General features: G+C 41.8%; 3 long non-coding RNA genes across 3 annotated transcripts in view; 2 read left to right on the top strand and 1 right to left on the bottom strand.

Moving 5' to 3' along the window:
• Positions 1-18,086, bottom strand: part of LOC143475193 (uncharacterized) — a 44,239-nt gene that overhangs the window by 15,834 nt on the left and 10,319 nt on the right. The window contains exon 2 of the long non-coding RNA XR_013120948.1: positions 2,298-2,446. This is a non-coding gene — a long non-coding RNA (uncharacterized LOC143475193). The remainder of the gene's footprint in view (positions 1-2,297; positions 2,447-18,086) is intronic.
• Positions 1,621-2,385, top strand: LOC143475194 (uncharacterized). The gene is made up of 3 exons (XR_013120949.1): positions 1,621-1,810; positions 1,932-2,077; positions 2,285-2,385. It is a non-coding gene; the product is annotated as an uncharacterized LOC143475194 (long non-coding RNA).
• LOC143475195 (uncharacterized) lies at positions 2,388-2,884 on the top strand. Its single transcript, XR_013120950.1, has 3 exons — positions 2,388-2,496; positions 2,601-2,672; positions 2,753-2,884. It is a non-coding gene; the product is annotated as an uncharacterized LOC143475195 (long non-coding RNA).

Raw genomic sequence — 18,086 nt, 5'->3', positions numbered from 1 at the left:
TTATGAGGGGAGGCATTAAATTATTATAAGTGTGAGTTGTTCAGTTGTTCTGGCGCGATGTGAACTTTGCCGAATCTAGCGCTAGGATCATGCAGAAAATAACCGCTCCAGGGTCCTAGTGCTAGATTCCTAGCGTTGGAGTATACGGCCTCAACAACGTCAACAATTTTCGTTCGCCAACCCCCCCCCCCCCCCACCGTCAACGATGTGGAACACACCCGCATCCCCAGTAATAGTATTATTTTTTCTTGTGAGAGGTATTAAAAAGGTCTTAAAAGTCATTGAATTTGAGATGTAAAAATGTGTAGATACCCTGCCCCCAACTCAGTAGGCATCTCAGGTTAGGCTCCATATTGTCATTCTGTCCTAAAGTGACCGAAAGTGGTTCCAATGGGCTTTTGGGCGTGGACTTCAGAGTGCCTCAGTGGCAACACGGTGGCTTGGTGGTTAGCGCATTTGCCTCTCAGCACTGGGGTCTTGGGTTCAAGTCCCTATCTGAGTGGAGTTTCCGAGTCTCCCCGTGTCTGCGTGTCTCCCCGTGTCTGCGTTCCTCCCACAGTCCAAAGACATGGAGGTTAGGTAAATTGGCCCTCCCTGATTTCCTGACAAATTCTCCCTGAGTGTGTCTGTGTGTCTTCATGTTCAATAAAAAAGCAGTTGTCTGAATGTGTGTGTGCTTGTGTGCCCAGTGGTGGACGGTGCTCTGCCACTAGGGTCTGTCCTCACTCCCCTTCCTGCACCCCATTCAGTCCCCCAGGGGGCTGTGGATCCCGGTTGAGAGTACGCTGTGCGCAATTGGCTGCTGCTTCTCGCCGGTGTGTGATTGGTTGTGTACGAGTTGTATTCGTGTTAAAATTGTAAAGTGTCCTTGGGTATATAGAAAGGGGCTATATAAGTTGAACATTCATTCATTCATTCATTCATTTGCAAATATCCACAATTCATCATCTACATTGGAAGGTATGAGAAGGGTCATTTCATTTTATTCTTTTAATAGTTATTTTATTATAATTAGCATAACAATATTTGATATTACCAAAGTGGTCCTATTACCATTAGGGGTTTTGGATTAGGGTTAGGGTTACTTTGATATTACAATATATTATTATAAAAGTAATTATAATACCAAAGTGGCCCGGTTAGTAAAATATTTATTCTTTTTCAGGATATGGCGCCAACGTAGAGCTTGCAGGGTATCTGCACATTTTTTAAATCTCAAATTCAATGACTTTTAAGACCTTTTTATTACCTCTCACAAGAAAAAATAATACTATCACTGGGGATGCGGGTGTGTTCCACATCGTTGACGGTGGGGGGGGGGGGGGGGTGGGGGGGTGGTTGTCGAACGAAAATTGTTGACAGGGTGGGGGTTGGCGAACGAAAATTGTTGACGTTGTTGAGGCCGTATACTCCAACGCTAGGAATCTAGCACTAGGACCCTGGAGCAGTTATTTTCTGCATTAGCGCTAGATTCGGCAAAGTTCGCATCGCGCCAGAACAACTGAACAACACACACTTATAATAATTTAATGCCTCCCCTCATAAAATTCCAGACATTAAGACATTTTTAGGCCTTGAATATGGAAAACTAAATTTAAGACATTTTAAGACTTTTTAAGGACCCGCGGGTACCCTGAGCTTGTGCCCCCATATGTGCTGTGCCCCAAAAATTAGCATTTTTTTGCATGTCTTTTTTGTGTAAAATTTTTGCAGAGTGAGGAGCATGTTTGCATGCAAGGTGCCGGGCTGCTCCTCCACACACCTCAAGCGCCCGGACAAGCACTATAATAAAGTGCACAAGGATGTGCCGGTATGTTTAAAACCATTTATTGCATAAGACTGTATATTAATGAGCTAATATGCATTCATTAGCCAACATTAGCTCATTAATATGCACATATTTTAGGTACTTGTGTTTATTTTTTTATCAGGGCCCTTGCCAAATACACCAAGATGGATGGGTGCTGGATTGGAGGGCCATAAGAAGGAAAACGCGGTGATGACGGAAAACCACGGCATCAGCCATGCCACGAGGGGACAGGCCGAGAAGAACAAGGAACAAGGGGTGCATTTTGGAGTAAGTAACGTATGTCAGTGTAAATTAACATGCACATACTAATGAGCTAATGTGCGCATATTAACAAGCCAATATCCACATATTAATAGCGAATATCTGCATATTAATGAGCTAATATTCAAATATTTATGAGCTAATGTCCACATATTAATGAGCTAATGTATAACAAGGTATTTTGCAAATATAAAAAATTTGTTATATTTGCAGATACATGCCTCACCTGAAGGGAAAGGGGCTGGCGGTCACCACCATCTGCAATGCGTTTATCACTCTCCGAAAATTTATTAAATACTTGGCCCACGTTCCCAGGAAGGACTCCAGAGTGATGCAGGCTGGATGGACTTGGAGATATCCCGACATCTCTGCAACCTTAAAAAAAGACGTTAATATTCACAAGCAAAAAAATAGACGCCTCAGCAGTAAGTGCAGAATAGCTAAATTATTTGCATATTAACAAGGTGGTCCATGCATATTCATGCATTGATATGCGCATATTAATGAACCAATGCATAATGTGTTTCAGAGAACTGAATCAGCAAGGAGGAAATACGGTCCTTCCGGAAGCAAGCCAAGAGGCTTATTCCTCTGAAACTGGGTAAGTCATTTGTTTGTGCATGCTAATGTATTTTGCTAATGTAACAATAATGCTAATGTATGAAATTTGTGTCAATTTAGACCGTCTAGTGAAAAGGCAGTGACCCAGTTCTAATCCTGGAGTCAGGACACCGCTCCGGTGTTCGGACCAATATGAAGGTGGAGGAAGTCCTGGAGGCGGAAGTTGAAAACGACAACTTCGTCATAGAAGTGAGTGTAATAAGCGTGTTACGCATATGCAATAAGCGTTTTATGAATATGTAATAATTGTGTTATGTATATGTAATTTGCATGTTTTTATGCATTTTACAGGTGTCCGACCACAAGACGGCCCAGGTCTTTGAATGTGGGTGGATGAATCGCATCGTCTCCATCTCGAAAGATTTGCCTGGAGGCAAATCCTATTTTTTCTTTAACACTAGGACTACCACCATACTTTCTTTTGGCCTCCACCAGGGGGCAGTTGTTCTCTCTTGCTGAGGAACTTTGGCGTCGACTCTTACAGGAAAAGACAATGGCGAAAAAGCAACAACCTCCACCTACTCCTGGAAAGAAGACGCAGTGTCAGGTGCAGATACACTGCAACAGAAATCACAGCTCGGAGCGGTGTGCTGTGTGCCTGTCAAATGTAGAAAGGATGGGCCATGGATATGTAGCAACTGTTAGCTTGCGGGATGCTCAAAGCGCACTTGGCTGTATTTCAAATGAGATTTCTGTTGTTCTGCATCACATTTGTTTTACCCTGTCATTGCTAAGGCAAGAATATCTTTATTGTTATTACTGGGTGGGGTGTGTGTATATATAAAACGTTTACAACAGCGGTTCTATTACCGGCGTTATTTCTGTAAATCGCGCATATACTCAAACTCTAACACGATGTGCAAGTATGTTACATTACAAAAATATAGGTACACAGATTGACTGGTATCTTACAAGTTTGTAGTGGATTCAAAATGTATATTTGTTTACTCTGCAGCACGATTCTGTGAATTTCCCATCGCACTACACGTACCGCAAACGCATTGTTTATTCTTTAGTGTAAGCATAAAAAACGTATGAAACACATAAAAAAAATCACATAAGACGTATGCTTACTACAAATGGATTGTTTATTCTTCTTGGAGCTGTGATATACAGATGAACTGGCCGGGCTGAATTTCCTTAGAAAGGAGAGCAGTGGTCAGCGCTTGAAACACATAAAATGGACTGGTCATTGTCTGGTTTGCCTTGTGAAAATCGCACAACACGTATGCCTACTACATGCACATTATTGTAATTTATTCTTTAGTGCGATGAAGTAAGCATAAAATGCGAATGAAACATAAAACTGGCTAGTCTGGTTTGCCTTGAGAAGATCGCACAGCACGTACGCCTAATAAAAAAACAACGCGAGGATTTATTTCAGTTAGAATGCTTAGCGTGATTCAAACCAAAGGATTAATTCCTATTCAGCATAGGAATAATTATCTTCGCGCTATAAAGAAAGATAGATTGTAACTTTTGAATTGCTTCTTGGAGCTGTAATATACAGATGAACTGGCCGGGCTGAATTTCCTTGGAAAGGAGAGCGGGGGTCGGCGCTTCAAACGCGCACCATGTCTTTAGCAAGACAAAGGGCACTAATCTCTTCACAGCGGGGAAGTGGGCTACTCTGTGGCTAATTTTCCTCGCGACTTTTTTCATAGTGTTGGCCTTCCCAGTGTTAAGCACTAAATCTGCAAAATTTGAATTGTAACTAAATTGTGGTGAACGGACAGTACTTGGATGATTCTAAATTAAATCCAGTCTTTTGTCTAAAAAGGTAAAACTATATGGTTTAAAATAAAATAAAAATGTAACTATGAAAATGGGTTAGAGTTCCTATGGAAAAAGGGTTAAAGTCCCTATAAATAGGGTTCGAGTCCCTACCGGCATAATAGAAACTAAAGTTTTGTGTAATAATGAAAACTAACAAGTTTTTATTAAAGGTTTGTTCCGTGGTGTGGTGGCAGACGAACGGAATACGCAGGTTCGAGTCCTTGCGAGCTGGGTTTTTTGATGTTGACCTTTGGACCAGAGGAATCCATAAATAAACATTATTTGGATAAAGCAAAAAGCCGGACAATGCACCTGAATTGATTGAGGGTGGTAAAACCTCGCGGCGTCAGAACAGAACTCTCATTCTATATTTAGAACTTCAGGTGAGTATCGGTTTTTATCAACATGACTGGTGAGGAAATGCAGAAGTCATACAAACAGTTTTATGTAGAATGTAATGCTGGTTTAAGGGTATGGAATACCTTAGAGGGACAGATTAATGTAATATTGAAGAAAATCATAAGAAAAAGTGAGATTAAATAAGGGCTGGCTGTTATGCGACATTATGGGTGACCACGACAGGACCGTGTGTCCTCAGGCGATGTAATTAATTATAAAACATTAGTCTCGTGTGTCATATGTGACTCCTCCCTCCTTGGTATTTAATTTATTCAGGTTTCCCCTTTGGTTTGGTCCCGCATATATTTAGTATCAGCTGTACCTAATGTCTTTGGTGATTACGTTGAGTATTTATTTGCATTGTAAGTAAAGCTTGATGTAATAGGCTTTATTATACAAAATGACCCACATGTTTTTGTTACATGCATTGTTTGCATATTGTATATAGGTTCTCCTTGTGTCTGGTCGGTAAGGCTTAGTGATCGTGCGTGGATATTTACTCGTCCTGAGATTACTTGTGTTTTAGTTCTGAGTTAAATGTATTAATTTTGCACCCTCCACTAGTCTGACTATACTTTGTGGGTTCATATATTGTCATTGTTTGAGCGTTGTCTACGTTTCAAGCCAACCCCTAGTCTCAGGCTACACCTTAGGGATCATAAATCAAGTTCGGTTGTTAAGTTTGTATGTCGATTAGTAGGGTTCGCCATGCTGACGGTCTTTTTATATTTTATTGGTTGTTGGGTTTGTCCTGTTAATGTTAGTTGTTTCTCTGTATCCCATCTATATATTGGCTATGAGTCATCGGTTCAATTTCTTCCTTCGTTGTTTAACAAATAGTGTAGTCTGTGCTTTGTCTGAGGTGTTCTAGTTTTGATTGTAAGTGGGGTTATTTAATTTCCTCATAATTTCTTATATCTTAACGCTAGGTTGTCATTTAGTATTGAAATTAGGATTGTTTGTACATTGTATTGCTTTTGTCCTTCCTCTGTATTTAGTATAAGTAATCAATCTTAGTTGAACGTCTTGAGAAATGCCTCAGCGCATGCACATGTTGCGTAGGGACATTTGCCTCGTGTATTTGCCTCCGCCTCCTAACAGAATCGTTACATCATCGCAAAATAGACCGACTGGCTAAGTGCGCATGTTTAACTCGCAAAATTATCAAATGCGGAAAAGACTTAGCTTATGAGCCAAACTCGGTAACGCCCACTAACTAAGTTCTCCAGGAATTAATGTAAAAAGCAGGAACCGTACAAATAGATAAAACGACGACATGGAGTTTAAAACGCCCGAGTTACCCTTGACACTGGATATTAGTACTTAAGGTTAAAAAAGGGAACTCTGGCCGTGGGGTGAAGTGTTAACTGCGTTTTAAAAGAGACTTGGATGGAGATAGTTATAAATAGCACACACACACACCGGGGTAAGTGAAGCGAGTGAGTGAGGTGGAAATGTCAGAGTGAAACGGTGAGGTATTTGGCTAGCTAAAACTGGACAAGCTGACAGCAGGAGAGAGCTTGGCTCTGGGAGACTTAGGAGTGGTGGTAATAATAAATAAAAATAAATACTTGAAATTGTTTACACTGTGGGCCCTGAAAATATAATCCAGGAAAGTAGCTTTTTGAATAATAATCAACGTTTCCATGTTTTCCTAATTTTGGAATGGGTCTGTGTGTTGTCAGTTTAATATGAGTAACCTGATGCCAGTTAAAGTGACTAGGAAATGTTTAATAATAATACTGTGTTTGTATAGCACCTTTCATATATACATGCAACTCAAAGTGTTTTATAGAACAGACAAAAAGAAAAATGTTAAAAGAAATTAAAGATAAAAGAAATCAAACATAATAAAATAATGTAATAGAATGACAAATAATAAAATAATATTGCAATAAAGTAAATAAGATGGCAATTAGAACAGAGTTGGAGTTTCTTAATTAAAAGTAGATCTAAACAGGAAGGTTTTGAGACACTTCTTGAAGCTGGGCAGAGATATAATGTCTGAGCAAGTTGTTGCACTCCAACAGACCTCAGATCTGCCCAGGGATCTGCCCCAGAGACCTCAATATGTCCCCTAAGTGTATTATTTTATGCAGTAGTATCCACAGTTTGGGTTTAACCTAAATTTTAGAGGAAGGGGTTGGGGGAAAGGCCAGGAAGGTCACAGTGGTCCTGGCAACTTCGTTGTGGCAGGAGAGTCATTGGGTGAAGGAGTGTCCCCACAAAACCGTAGGATGAAGGAGGGCCAGAGGTCAGAGGTCCAGCACCAAACCCTTCAGCAGCGCCAGGGCAGTACCCCGTTGGCACATGGGGGACTGAGCAGTGGGACTGACGATGCCCTGATGAGAACTCAGACAGCAAAGCCACGGCAAACCCTATGCTGTCCCTCACTGTCTGTACTCAAAACTATTATTTCTGGCTGGAGAATATCAAAGTCTGCACAGAACTGTTCTAATGACTGTACAATGCGGCCAGCAGGCCACTAAACACAGGTTCCTGAGATCAAAAGACTGCACCTTTTAACCTGTGGAAGAGACATTACAAATGCACTGTTCGCAGACACCTGATGCACCTGATGTCCACAGACTGGCCTCCATTGTTGCTATCTACAGGGGTTTCCTGAAGCCTCACTCATGAACCGTGAGGGGCGTCCACTCAGTTCATGGCCTGGAAGCAGTGGATCACTTTGATTGAACCCTATGTCCCGCCACCTGACCCACTTCGTGTTATATTGTTTTACGACACAGCAGGGGATCCAATTCATGGGGAGGAATTTGAGGAACAGCTACAGGATCTGGTATGGGAAATAGAAACTAGGTGGGGCCTGAGGGTGCGGCAACCCCTGCAAAGCTGAGACATGCCCAGCAGTGCTGGTAGATAATAGGAGATTCAGCCACTCCACACATCTAATTAGCTTCACACCCTGGTCACATGGGTAAGGAGTAGGTAAGCATGATAAGGAAAGCCAGTACAACAAGGCATCGGGTAACAACTAACTTTGAGTGTGAGCTAATTTAAATCTTGTAATAACTAGTGTATTAAAATAATTTCATATGACTAGTATTTTCCATCACAAAGAAAGACAATTCATTAAACAAACAGACATTGGCACAGGTAGTGGATTTAGCAGTTGCTGATTAAAACTTATCATTCTTTTTAGAAGTTTCTGAAACATTCCTGAATGGTGTTTCAGTAAAAGGGGGAGATACACCTGTTAGACAACACCATGCACACAGCATGAAGCAGAAGTCGTACAATAACAAAAGGGGGCAAGTTGAGAGACAGAGGCAAGTAGGAGCCCATTAGATGGTTTGCAGGGCAGACCACAGGGCCCAGAGCTACATAAAGTACAGGAAAAATTGACCCCAGAGAAAAATGTAATTGTGACAGGCAGGGAGTGCGAAATAAAATGGAAGCGATCACGCCAAGTCTCAGGGAAAAAGGATGGATTAATTGAAAGTGCGCAAACCAAAACCCGTGACATAGATCCAAATTAAGGATATAATGACCAGCGGTCAACTGGTACAAAGACAAGGCATATATAGGCAAACAAACGACCCTCAGGTGAGACGGATCATGGGCTCCGCCCACCCGAGGGACGCACACGACGCAACAAAACAACAACAGCCACTCTGGACAGAGGCGACCGGTAGGGGGCCGCCTCACCGTGACAGTAATAAATAAATAGATAAAATAAAATAGCATTAGTGAATGAATGAATGTTTCAATTTATATAGCGCCTTATCTAGATACCCAAGGCGCTTTACAATTGTTAACACAGCTACGTTATAGACAACCAATCACACACCGGCGAGAAGCGGCAGCCAATTGCGCACAGCGTACTCTCTACCGGGATCCACAGCCCCCTGGGGGACTGAATGGGATGCAGGAAGGGGAGAGAGGACAGACCCTAGTAGCAGAGCACCATCCACCACTGGGCACACAAGCACACACACATTCATGCACACACACTCAGACAACAACTTGTTTTTTTTTTATTATTGAACAGAGAGAGACACAGACACACACTCAGGGAGAGACACAGGGAGAATTTGTCTGTGACTGCCAATTTACCTAACCTCCATGTTTTTGGAATGTGGGAGGAAACCAGAGATCCTGGAGGAAACCCACGCAGACACGGGGAGAACATGGAAACTCCACTCAGATAGGGACTTGAACCCAAGACTTCAGTGCTGAGAGGCAAACGCGCTAACCACCAAGCCACCGTGTTGCCACTGAGGCACACGGGGTAGCACGTGGGTAGAAATAAATAAAGGAAATTTTTGGTTAACTGATGGCACCTATACTGACGTAATAGCAGACTGGACAAATAAATGTGATATTTGAAATGTGCATAACAGCTGTCATGCTTTATGACAAGGTCTAAGCAAGCTCCCTGGACCACAGGAGCTAAAATAAGATATGATAATTCTTTATTAATCACTCAGTGGGGAAATTTGCATTGTTACAGCAGCAGAGAATAGTGTAAGGAAATACACGTGTAAGATTATGTACAAATGCAATGTATATAGGAGAATAAATTTAGATCGACTACATGGGTATGGTAATACCAATACGGGGACTAAGGTATTTGTTAGTGGCTGAGGATAAATTCTCAGGTTGGGTAGAAGCATTTCCACCAGGGCAGAGGACTCTAGGTCAGTCTGCAAAATGTTGATAAATTTACTGGATTGTATACACCATTGTATACTAAATTAAGTGTGCTCAGATAATGGGATGCACTTCACTAGCTAGGAGCTAAAATTTGTAGAACAAAATTTGGGTTTGAGACAAATTTGGGTTGGTTTATCATTCTCAATCTCAGGCTAAAATGGAAAATGGTAAGGATAAAGTTAAAGGTATGTGCACAAATGTATTTGTATTGTTGGCCAGAAGATCTTCAGTGAATTTTGTTACAGGATTCACTCCGTTTGAGCTCATGACAGTGAGAAGTTTTTGGGGGTCCCCCAGTGCGCATGTGAAACCTGACAGGTACGCTCGGGGTCGTACAAAGAAGGTTACAATGAACTAAAAAAGCAATTGGTGAAGCTTATTCTGTCCAGGTACAAGGAGAGGAGTCAGAACCAACGTCATGAACAGACCTGCCCGTCACCAAATGGGTCCTGCTCAAGGTCATCAAAAGAAAATGGTCAGAGCCCAGGTGGACCAGTCCATTCGAGGTCACTGAAGAGATCACACGCCATTCGACTGAAGGGCAAAGGAGAAACGAGATACCACCTCAGCCGGTGCTGAGCATCAGAACCAGCGCGCAGAGATACGGAGCTCTAAAACCAACGGATCATCATAACACCCAGAGCTGGGGTACAACCAGGTAGTCTAGCCTGACCCCCCACATGGGAAAAGAAGATAATCTTGCCTCCAACGAGGGCAGAAGAACAGATGATGCTGGCAGAGATGGAGTAAAAGTTTTGTGATGTATTTGGATGTTTAGTAATATTTTCTAATGTTGTTTTACAGGCTTTGTGTAACTGTTTATTTGACTATATGTTTTTGTATTATTATTGAAAGTAATAGCAGTGTGATTGTTAGTATTTAATAACAGGTTGGGTCACCAGGACCTTACAGGGGACTGCCATCTGTCTATGTGGGTCCATGGTGGGTCAAGGCCAATATTGTTTTAATAGTAGCTGCATAATTGAGATTGCTTGGAGATTTTCACATAAAGCTTCAGGAGTTGATAATCCTACTACTGGCCGGCTGGAACGGCCATTTAGCAAGAATAAAGTTCAATGGTCAGCATTATTTTTCAGAGACACATCTTACCAAGAACCTAGTTACTCTATCAATAGAATTGGGATGTTTCATTTGGAGTACTAGCACATCCTTAGTACAGGTTGCATACTGTATATCTAGTAATAGGAATGGGCCAATCGGGCTAAGACCCCTTAGGCCTAATTAGGATAAGCATAGCATGGTTTAGACCTGCCCCAACACTGGGACCATCACTGGACAATATGTCAGAAATTAAGATAAGGCATTCGTGGATCAGATTATACTAAATGGAAGCAACAGCAGATAATTGAATTAACTGTCTTATTATGTCTGCGTTAACTTATGTGGGCATACTTTTGGCTATTATGATTACATGTAAATGTTGTTGTATTCCAATGCATAAGAAGCTTATTGGGAAGCTTAATCAGCAGTAAGATTGCGAAGGAGGAACCACAAAGATGTTTGGGTATGATGTCATAGTTGGAGTCAGAAGATGAGAAGGTAGTTTTGGATTAACTTAAAGTTTGATCTATTTAGAGATCAAAAAGGGGGAATTGTTGAGATTTACATTTTAATCCCTTCATAGTTTGTTTACATTACAGTATTAAATCAACAGCTTATCATAATCCATATACAATTTAACTAGTCAAAGTATTAATCAAATTTCTTATATTAATCACTATGTTTTGCTTACATTATATTATTGATCAAGTTGCATATTATCAAAAATGACTGGGAAAGTGCTTGCATGCTCTTTCCAATACTCTATGCGTTTTCAGTAGGCTAAAAATGGGATGTGTGAGAGGAGGCTCACTGTGACCTTATTTGGTAAGGCCAGGTAGTAAGACCTCGCTTCCAGAATAGACAGCTGTAGGTTTAACATATGGAACGTGCAGCTCCTATGTTTAGCAGAGAAGGATCACATAAAATGGGGAGAAGAGCAGACAGGTTCAGAGCTGCACATGGGGTGACACGAATAGGCTTTGTGAGCTCTCCAGAGATCTCTGTATTTTTGTTTAATTTTAATAAAAGTTTAAAGACAAGACTGGTAATGTTTTCTTTTGCAATCAACGAACATGCTGCGCTAAGGTAAGAAAAGGTTAAAAGCGCAACACCCTGTACTGCAGAAAAGCATTGGGTGTTGCCAACGCCGAAATTTTGAATGCACGTTTGGTTAATGACACCTGCCAGTATACTTTTAGTAAATCCAATTTACTGACAAAGTTGGCCTGACCCACACTATCAATACAATCATCCACTCTAGGTAGAAGGAACAAATAAGGTTTGGTCAGTGAATTTACTTTCGGTACAGAACTGAAATGTTCTATCGGGTTTTGGTACTAACACACAAGGGGAGCACCATGGGGTTTTTTTTTGTATATTCATCGTGTATATATAAGTTTTGTATAGTGTGAGAAAAAACCCCTTAAGCTGCAGCTTCCTCTATTACTCTATTACCCATGGATCTCCTGACGTTGCTCTTTACTGTGAAATGGTAGTGTTTTGAATCTTGGATCCAAGGTAGAAGCAGTATAAACAAGTGTCTTGCTCTGCTCACTTGTGTATCTCTTTGCCAGATCTTCGTTGATTGCTTTTTTTGACTTCACGCACAACTGGTGTATCACAGAAGTCTGCCTGTGTGTCAAAAAGCAGCTGAGCATGCAATGGAGCGATTACTGATAGAGTTGGTGCGCAGTCCTCTGATATTATGTTGGTGGCATTTTTCATGGGCTTGAGAGTCATAGCTATTTCTTCATCATGGGTGATGTCAGTCTCATTGAGTGCGCAAATGTCATCTGCATGTCCACATTTTCTCACCTGGGGTGAAAGGAGGGCAGCGCAAATTGCAGGCTGCTGCTCCAGAAATCTTTCAAGCATCTCATAACAGCTTGTAACAACATCAGATTTTAGCTTGTGTGGTGGCATTCCCAAAAGGTTTTGTTTGTCCGTTGACAATGACAACGTCTGTGATGTTAAGCCCCCATTCCTCTGCTACAGTGTGAAACATGGCATTCAGGTTTACTGCGGTGTGACTTTCGCTCATCACTCGTGTCTACAAAACACACGACTTCATCTGCCAGTCATTTGTAATGAAGTGTGCCGTAAATGTGACAAACAACTGGGTGGCTCTTGAAGTCCAGGAGTCACACGTAAGTGCTATTCTACTGGCATTAATCAGAGCTTCTCCCACTTTATTCTTTGTGTCATGGTAGAGTTGTGGCACTGTTTTAGCACTAAAATAGCTATGTGAGGGTGAACATACCTTGGATCCAGCATATTAACCATAAACTTAAACCCCTCTCCTTCAACTGAGTTGTATGGTCGTAAATCCTTTGTGATATAGCAGGCGATGGAGTGGGAAATATTCACAGCCCTTGGGGAATTAGCTGGATGTATTGCATTGCTCCAGAGTTCGCTGGTTTGCTGCTTTAGGCCACTTTTCAGCTTATTTTAGCTCAGGGTGATGTCGTGCCAAATGGGCTCGCACATTTGTCGTATTTCCGAAGTACCTCAATTTCATTTTACACTCCTTGCAAACAATTGTGCTCATGTCAAGCTCTCTCTTCCCCGGGACATTGTAGAATCCAAACTGTGCCCAAGCACTGGCTATGGGTATCTTAGCCCATTCTTCATGGGCAAAAGCCTCCATTTCTGTCACATTCTTAGGCTTGCGCGCTGCAACTGCCTTCTTTAGGTTCCACCAGAGGTTCTCAATTGGATTTAAGTCTGGTGATTGCGATGGCCATCTAGAATGTTCCAGCCTTTCATCTTCAACCATGCTCTAGTGGACTTGGATGTGTGCTTCGGATCATTGTCCTGTTGGAAGGTCCAACGTCTCCCAAGCCGTCACATTTTCCTCCAAGATCTCCTGGTATTGAAGGGAATTCATGGTACCCTGCACATGTTGAAGCTTTCCTGTACCATTAGAAGCACAACAGCCCCCCCCCCCCCCCCCCCCCCCGTGCTTCACAGTAGGCAAGGTGTTCTTTTGTTCATAAGCCTGATTCTTCCTCCTCCAAACATAGCGCTGGTCGATTGGCCAAAACAGTTCTAATTTAGTTTCATCTGACCACAGTACACTGTCCCAAAACTTTTGTGGCTTGTCCACATGACTTTTGGCATACTGCAATAAACTTTTCTTGTTCTTTGGAGTCAGCAAGGGGGTGTGCCTGAGGCATAGAGGTCTTCGTTATGCAGTGCACACCTTATTGTCTGATCTGAAACTTTGGTGCCCACATCTGACAGGTTTTTTTCAGTTCCTTGGCAGTCACGCGGGGATTTTTCTCCATATTACGCTTAAGGTAGTGCACAGCAGTCACGGTCAGGATCTTCTTTCTGCCACGACCAGGTAGCGTTTCCATTGTGCCCTTTAAATTGAACTTGCGAATGATACTTCCAATAGTATCTCTTGGAATATAAATATATATTTAATATATACTTCATAGTCTTTTTATATCCATTGCCATTCTTGTGAAGAGACATAACCTCTTCTTGTGTCTTCTGGGGCCATTCTCTTGCCTTCACCATGCTTGTAAACACACCAGTAGATGTCTAGAAGGAGCTGAGTATCACAGTCCTTTTAAATCTGCCTAATTGGTGCTTATTATGCTTGATTGCTGCTCGTTGACATCCACAGGTGTTTTTAATACCTGATTCAGAACACTGGAATGAACCTCTGTTCTTAAGAGTGGTAGTCGTAAAGGGGTTGAATAATTGTCAATGAAGAAATCACAAAAAGGCCTTTTTTACTTTATGACAAACAGTTGATGCTATTTTAGTTGGATTTAGCTCTTTAACAAGTCCTTGTAAGATTTCATTATGAATACAATTACAAATGTGCACTGAATTCCATGAAACCATTCACAGCATTGGGGGTTGAATAAATTTGATCACAACTGTAACATTAATAGAAGTGGACCGAATAATGACCGATATAAAATCCATTCTATGTTGTTTACTCACCCATGGCCTTCCACCATATGTGCTACAAGTATGTTCACCATCTTTCATCTGGTCACCACCAGGCTTTGAGTGAAGCGCTACTTTGACTATCTGAAACATCAACAATTACATATACTTTTAAATTGAGATTCACGTTGTTTACATATCCCTATAAGAGTCGCAGAAAAATAAGAACTTTTTATTGCATACTGACACATGGTCTAAAAAAGAAAGCTGACATTTGCCACAGATATAAATTTAAAAATAACCGAATACCTACCCTACTAACTAATGCTGACACTGGAAACATGAAGCAACACAGACGCTTGCAGACTTCGAATAATGGAAGACTTTAATGCTTGAAAGGGAAATCACAATAGCACAATAGCAATCTAACCGAGCAGAGGTACCACAGAGCAAATCCCAGAGGGAGAAAATGGGAAACGCTAAACAGGTCAAACCAGAGAATCAGATATATATAACACTTGGTATGCTTTCAAAAGAATGTCGGCAATACTTTGCGACATTGTGGCAACAATGCAATCGCAAGGGAGGTCTTATATAGAACCTAGCTAATTGGTAACAGGTGTCAAAAACTCCAGGAGGCGGATCTCCGCCTTCGTCGTGGGGCATGCTGGGAAGTGGATTTCCTGGGGTTGGAGGCCATGACAACTAAGATCAATGTTATGTTTATATGAATCAATACAGGATAACAAATAAAAATCCATATAAACTGGGAAAAATAACCCACACCTATTGAATACCACAATGTGACACTGACTTTCAAACTCGCATCTCTCACTCTAGTGGGATCAACTGGTCCATCAATCAATTGCCATCGTCGTGCCTTTGTGGATTCCAGAATTAGAGTTGAACCTTCTTCTTCTTTTGGCAATTCCCGTTTAGGAGTCACCACAGCAGATCAAACTCCTCCATCTGGCCTTGTCCTGAGTGTCCTCCACTGACACACTAGCCACTCTCTCATCCTCTACCACTGCATCCATAAACCTCCTCTTAGGTCTACTCTCCTCCTCTTGCCTGGAAGTTCCATCCTCAAGACTCTCCTACCAATACACCTCTCATCCCTCCTCTGTACATGTCCAAACCATCTCAATCTCACTTTGCTAACTTTATCTCCAAAACATTCTCAAAACAACTCATTTCTGACCCTATCCTTCCTTGTCACTCCAAATCAGAATCTCAACATCTTTAACTCAGACACCTCAATCTCCCTCACCTGTCTCTTTGTCAGTACCACTGTCTCCAGTCCATACAACATAGCAGGTCTCACTACTGTCCTATAGATCTTTACTTTCATTCCTGCCGACACCCTCCTATCACAGATCACCCCAGACACTTTATGCCATCCACCCCACCCTGCCTGCACTTGCTTCTTTACCTCTCTTTCACTTCCTCCATTACTCTGTACCCTTGACCCTAAGTAGGTAAACTCGTCAACCTTCATCAAATCAACTCCTTGTAACTGGTCCTGTCCACCGTCTGTCCTGTCATTCACACACATGTACTCTGTTTTACACCTGCTCACTTTCATTGCTCTCCTGCTCTCCAAAGCATATCTCCATCTTTCCAAGCTCACCTCCACCTGCTCCCTACTCTCACTACAGATCACAATGTCATCAGCAAACATCATAGTCCAAGGGGACTCCTGCCTAACCTTGTCCGTCAGACTCAGGGCTGATCTCTCGTTCGATACACATATTAATAATATAACTAGGGTAGCGTTCTTTCACTTGCGCAACATTGCCAAAATTAGAAACATATTAAATATTAGTGATGCAGAAAAACTAATCCATGCATTCATATCCTCTCGTTTAGATTATTGCAACAGTCTCCTAGCTGGATGTTCTGGTAAATCGATAAACAAACTCCAGCTGGTTCAGAACGCAGCAGCACGAGTTTTAACAAAAACTAAAAAGTTTGATCACATTAGTCCCGTACTATCGTCATTACACTGGCTGCCAATTAGATTCCGTATTGACTATAAAATACTTTTATTAACATATAAAATGCTGCATGGCTTAGCTCCAGACTATCTTAGTGAACTTATTGAACAATATAACCCAGCGCGTTCACTTCGCTCGCAGGACGCAGGGTTATTAACTGTTCCTAGGATCAAAAAGATCACAGCAGGTGGAAGAGCCTTTTCTTTTAAAGCTCCACAATTGTGGAATAATCTTCCTGCCTCTATTCGGGACTCAGACACAGTCTCAACGTTTAAAACTCGATTAAAGACTCATCTGTTTAGTTTGGCCTTTGATTAATCTGTTACATATTTACTACATCTCGTATCTTTTCTCCGAGGTTCACCTGGAGAGTAACATTGCAGTCGGAGCCTACAATACCAGCATCGCTGCTCCGACACGGAATGAAAGCCTGGCGTTCATCAACAGACATTTACAGTGACAATATCATAACCCAGAACTTTCATTTTTACCTTTACTTAGTCTGATTGTGTGATTTGTGTGTGACTTGTGTATTTGTCTGTATTTTGTGTAATCTGTGTGTTAACGGGCCGCCCAATGGAGGATGGGTTCCCTTTTGAGTCTTGGTTCTCCCGAGGTTTCTTCCTATTCCCCACTACCTTAGGGAGTTTTTCCTCGCCACTGTCGCCCTTGGCTTGCTCATTAGGGTTCTGGACCCGTAGTATTGTTAACCTTTTAAATCCTGTAAGGCGCTTTGTGACAACATGTGTTGTGAAAAGCGCTATACAAATAAACTTTGATTGATTGATTGATCCCTGATGTAGTCCTACCCCAACTTTAAACCCATCTGTGATTCCTACCGCACATCTCACTGCAGTCACACTGTTCGCATACATATCCTGCACTACCCTCACATACTTTTCTGCTACTCCTGACTTCCTCATACAATACCACAGCTCCTGTCTCTGTACTCTATCATAAGCTTTCTCTAAGTCAACACACACACAATGTAACTCCTTCTGTCCTTCCCTATACTTCTCCATTAACACTCTAAAAGCAAACATAGCATCTGTGGTGCACTTAGCTAGCATGAAACCATACTGTTGCTCAGAGATCTCTACCTCTCCTCTAAGCCTAGCTTCCACTACGCTTTCCCAAATTATCCGGCTGTGACTGATCAACTTTATTCCCCTGTAATTACCACAGCTCTGAACGTCACCCTTATTATTGAAAATCGGCACCATTATGCTTTGTCTCCACACCTCAGGCATCTTCTGACCTTCCAAGATTCTGTTAAATAACCCAGTCAAAAACTCCACTGCTGTCTCTCCCAAACATTTCCATGCCTCCTTACCACACTTCATTCTCCGAATTGCAGCCCTTACTTCCTCCTTGCTCACCTGAGGCACTTCCTGATTCACAACCTTTACCTCTTCTAACCTTCTTTCCCTTTCATTCTCTTGATTCATCAGTTCCTCAAAATACTCCTTCCACCTTCCCAAGACACTCTCCTCACCAGACAACACATTTCCATCTTTATCCTTTATCATCCTAACCTGCAGCACATCCTGCCCATCACGGTTTCTCTGTCTGGCCAA

Source organism: Brachyhypopomus gauderio, chromosome 14, assembly GCF_052324685.1.
Source record: "Brachyhypopomus gauderio isolate BG-103 chromosome 14, BGAUD_0.2, whole genome shotgun sequence".
NCBI lineage: Eukaryota > Metazoa > Chordata > Actinopteri > Gymnotiformes > Hypopomidae > Brachyhypopomus > Brachyhypopomus gauderio.
Note: the sequence above shows the minus strand (reverse complement) of the source record. Positions and strands in the feature narration are given on the sequence as shown.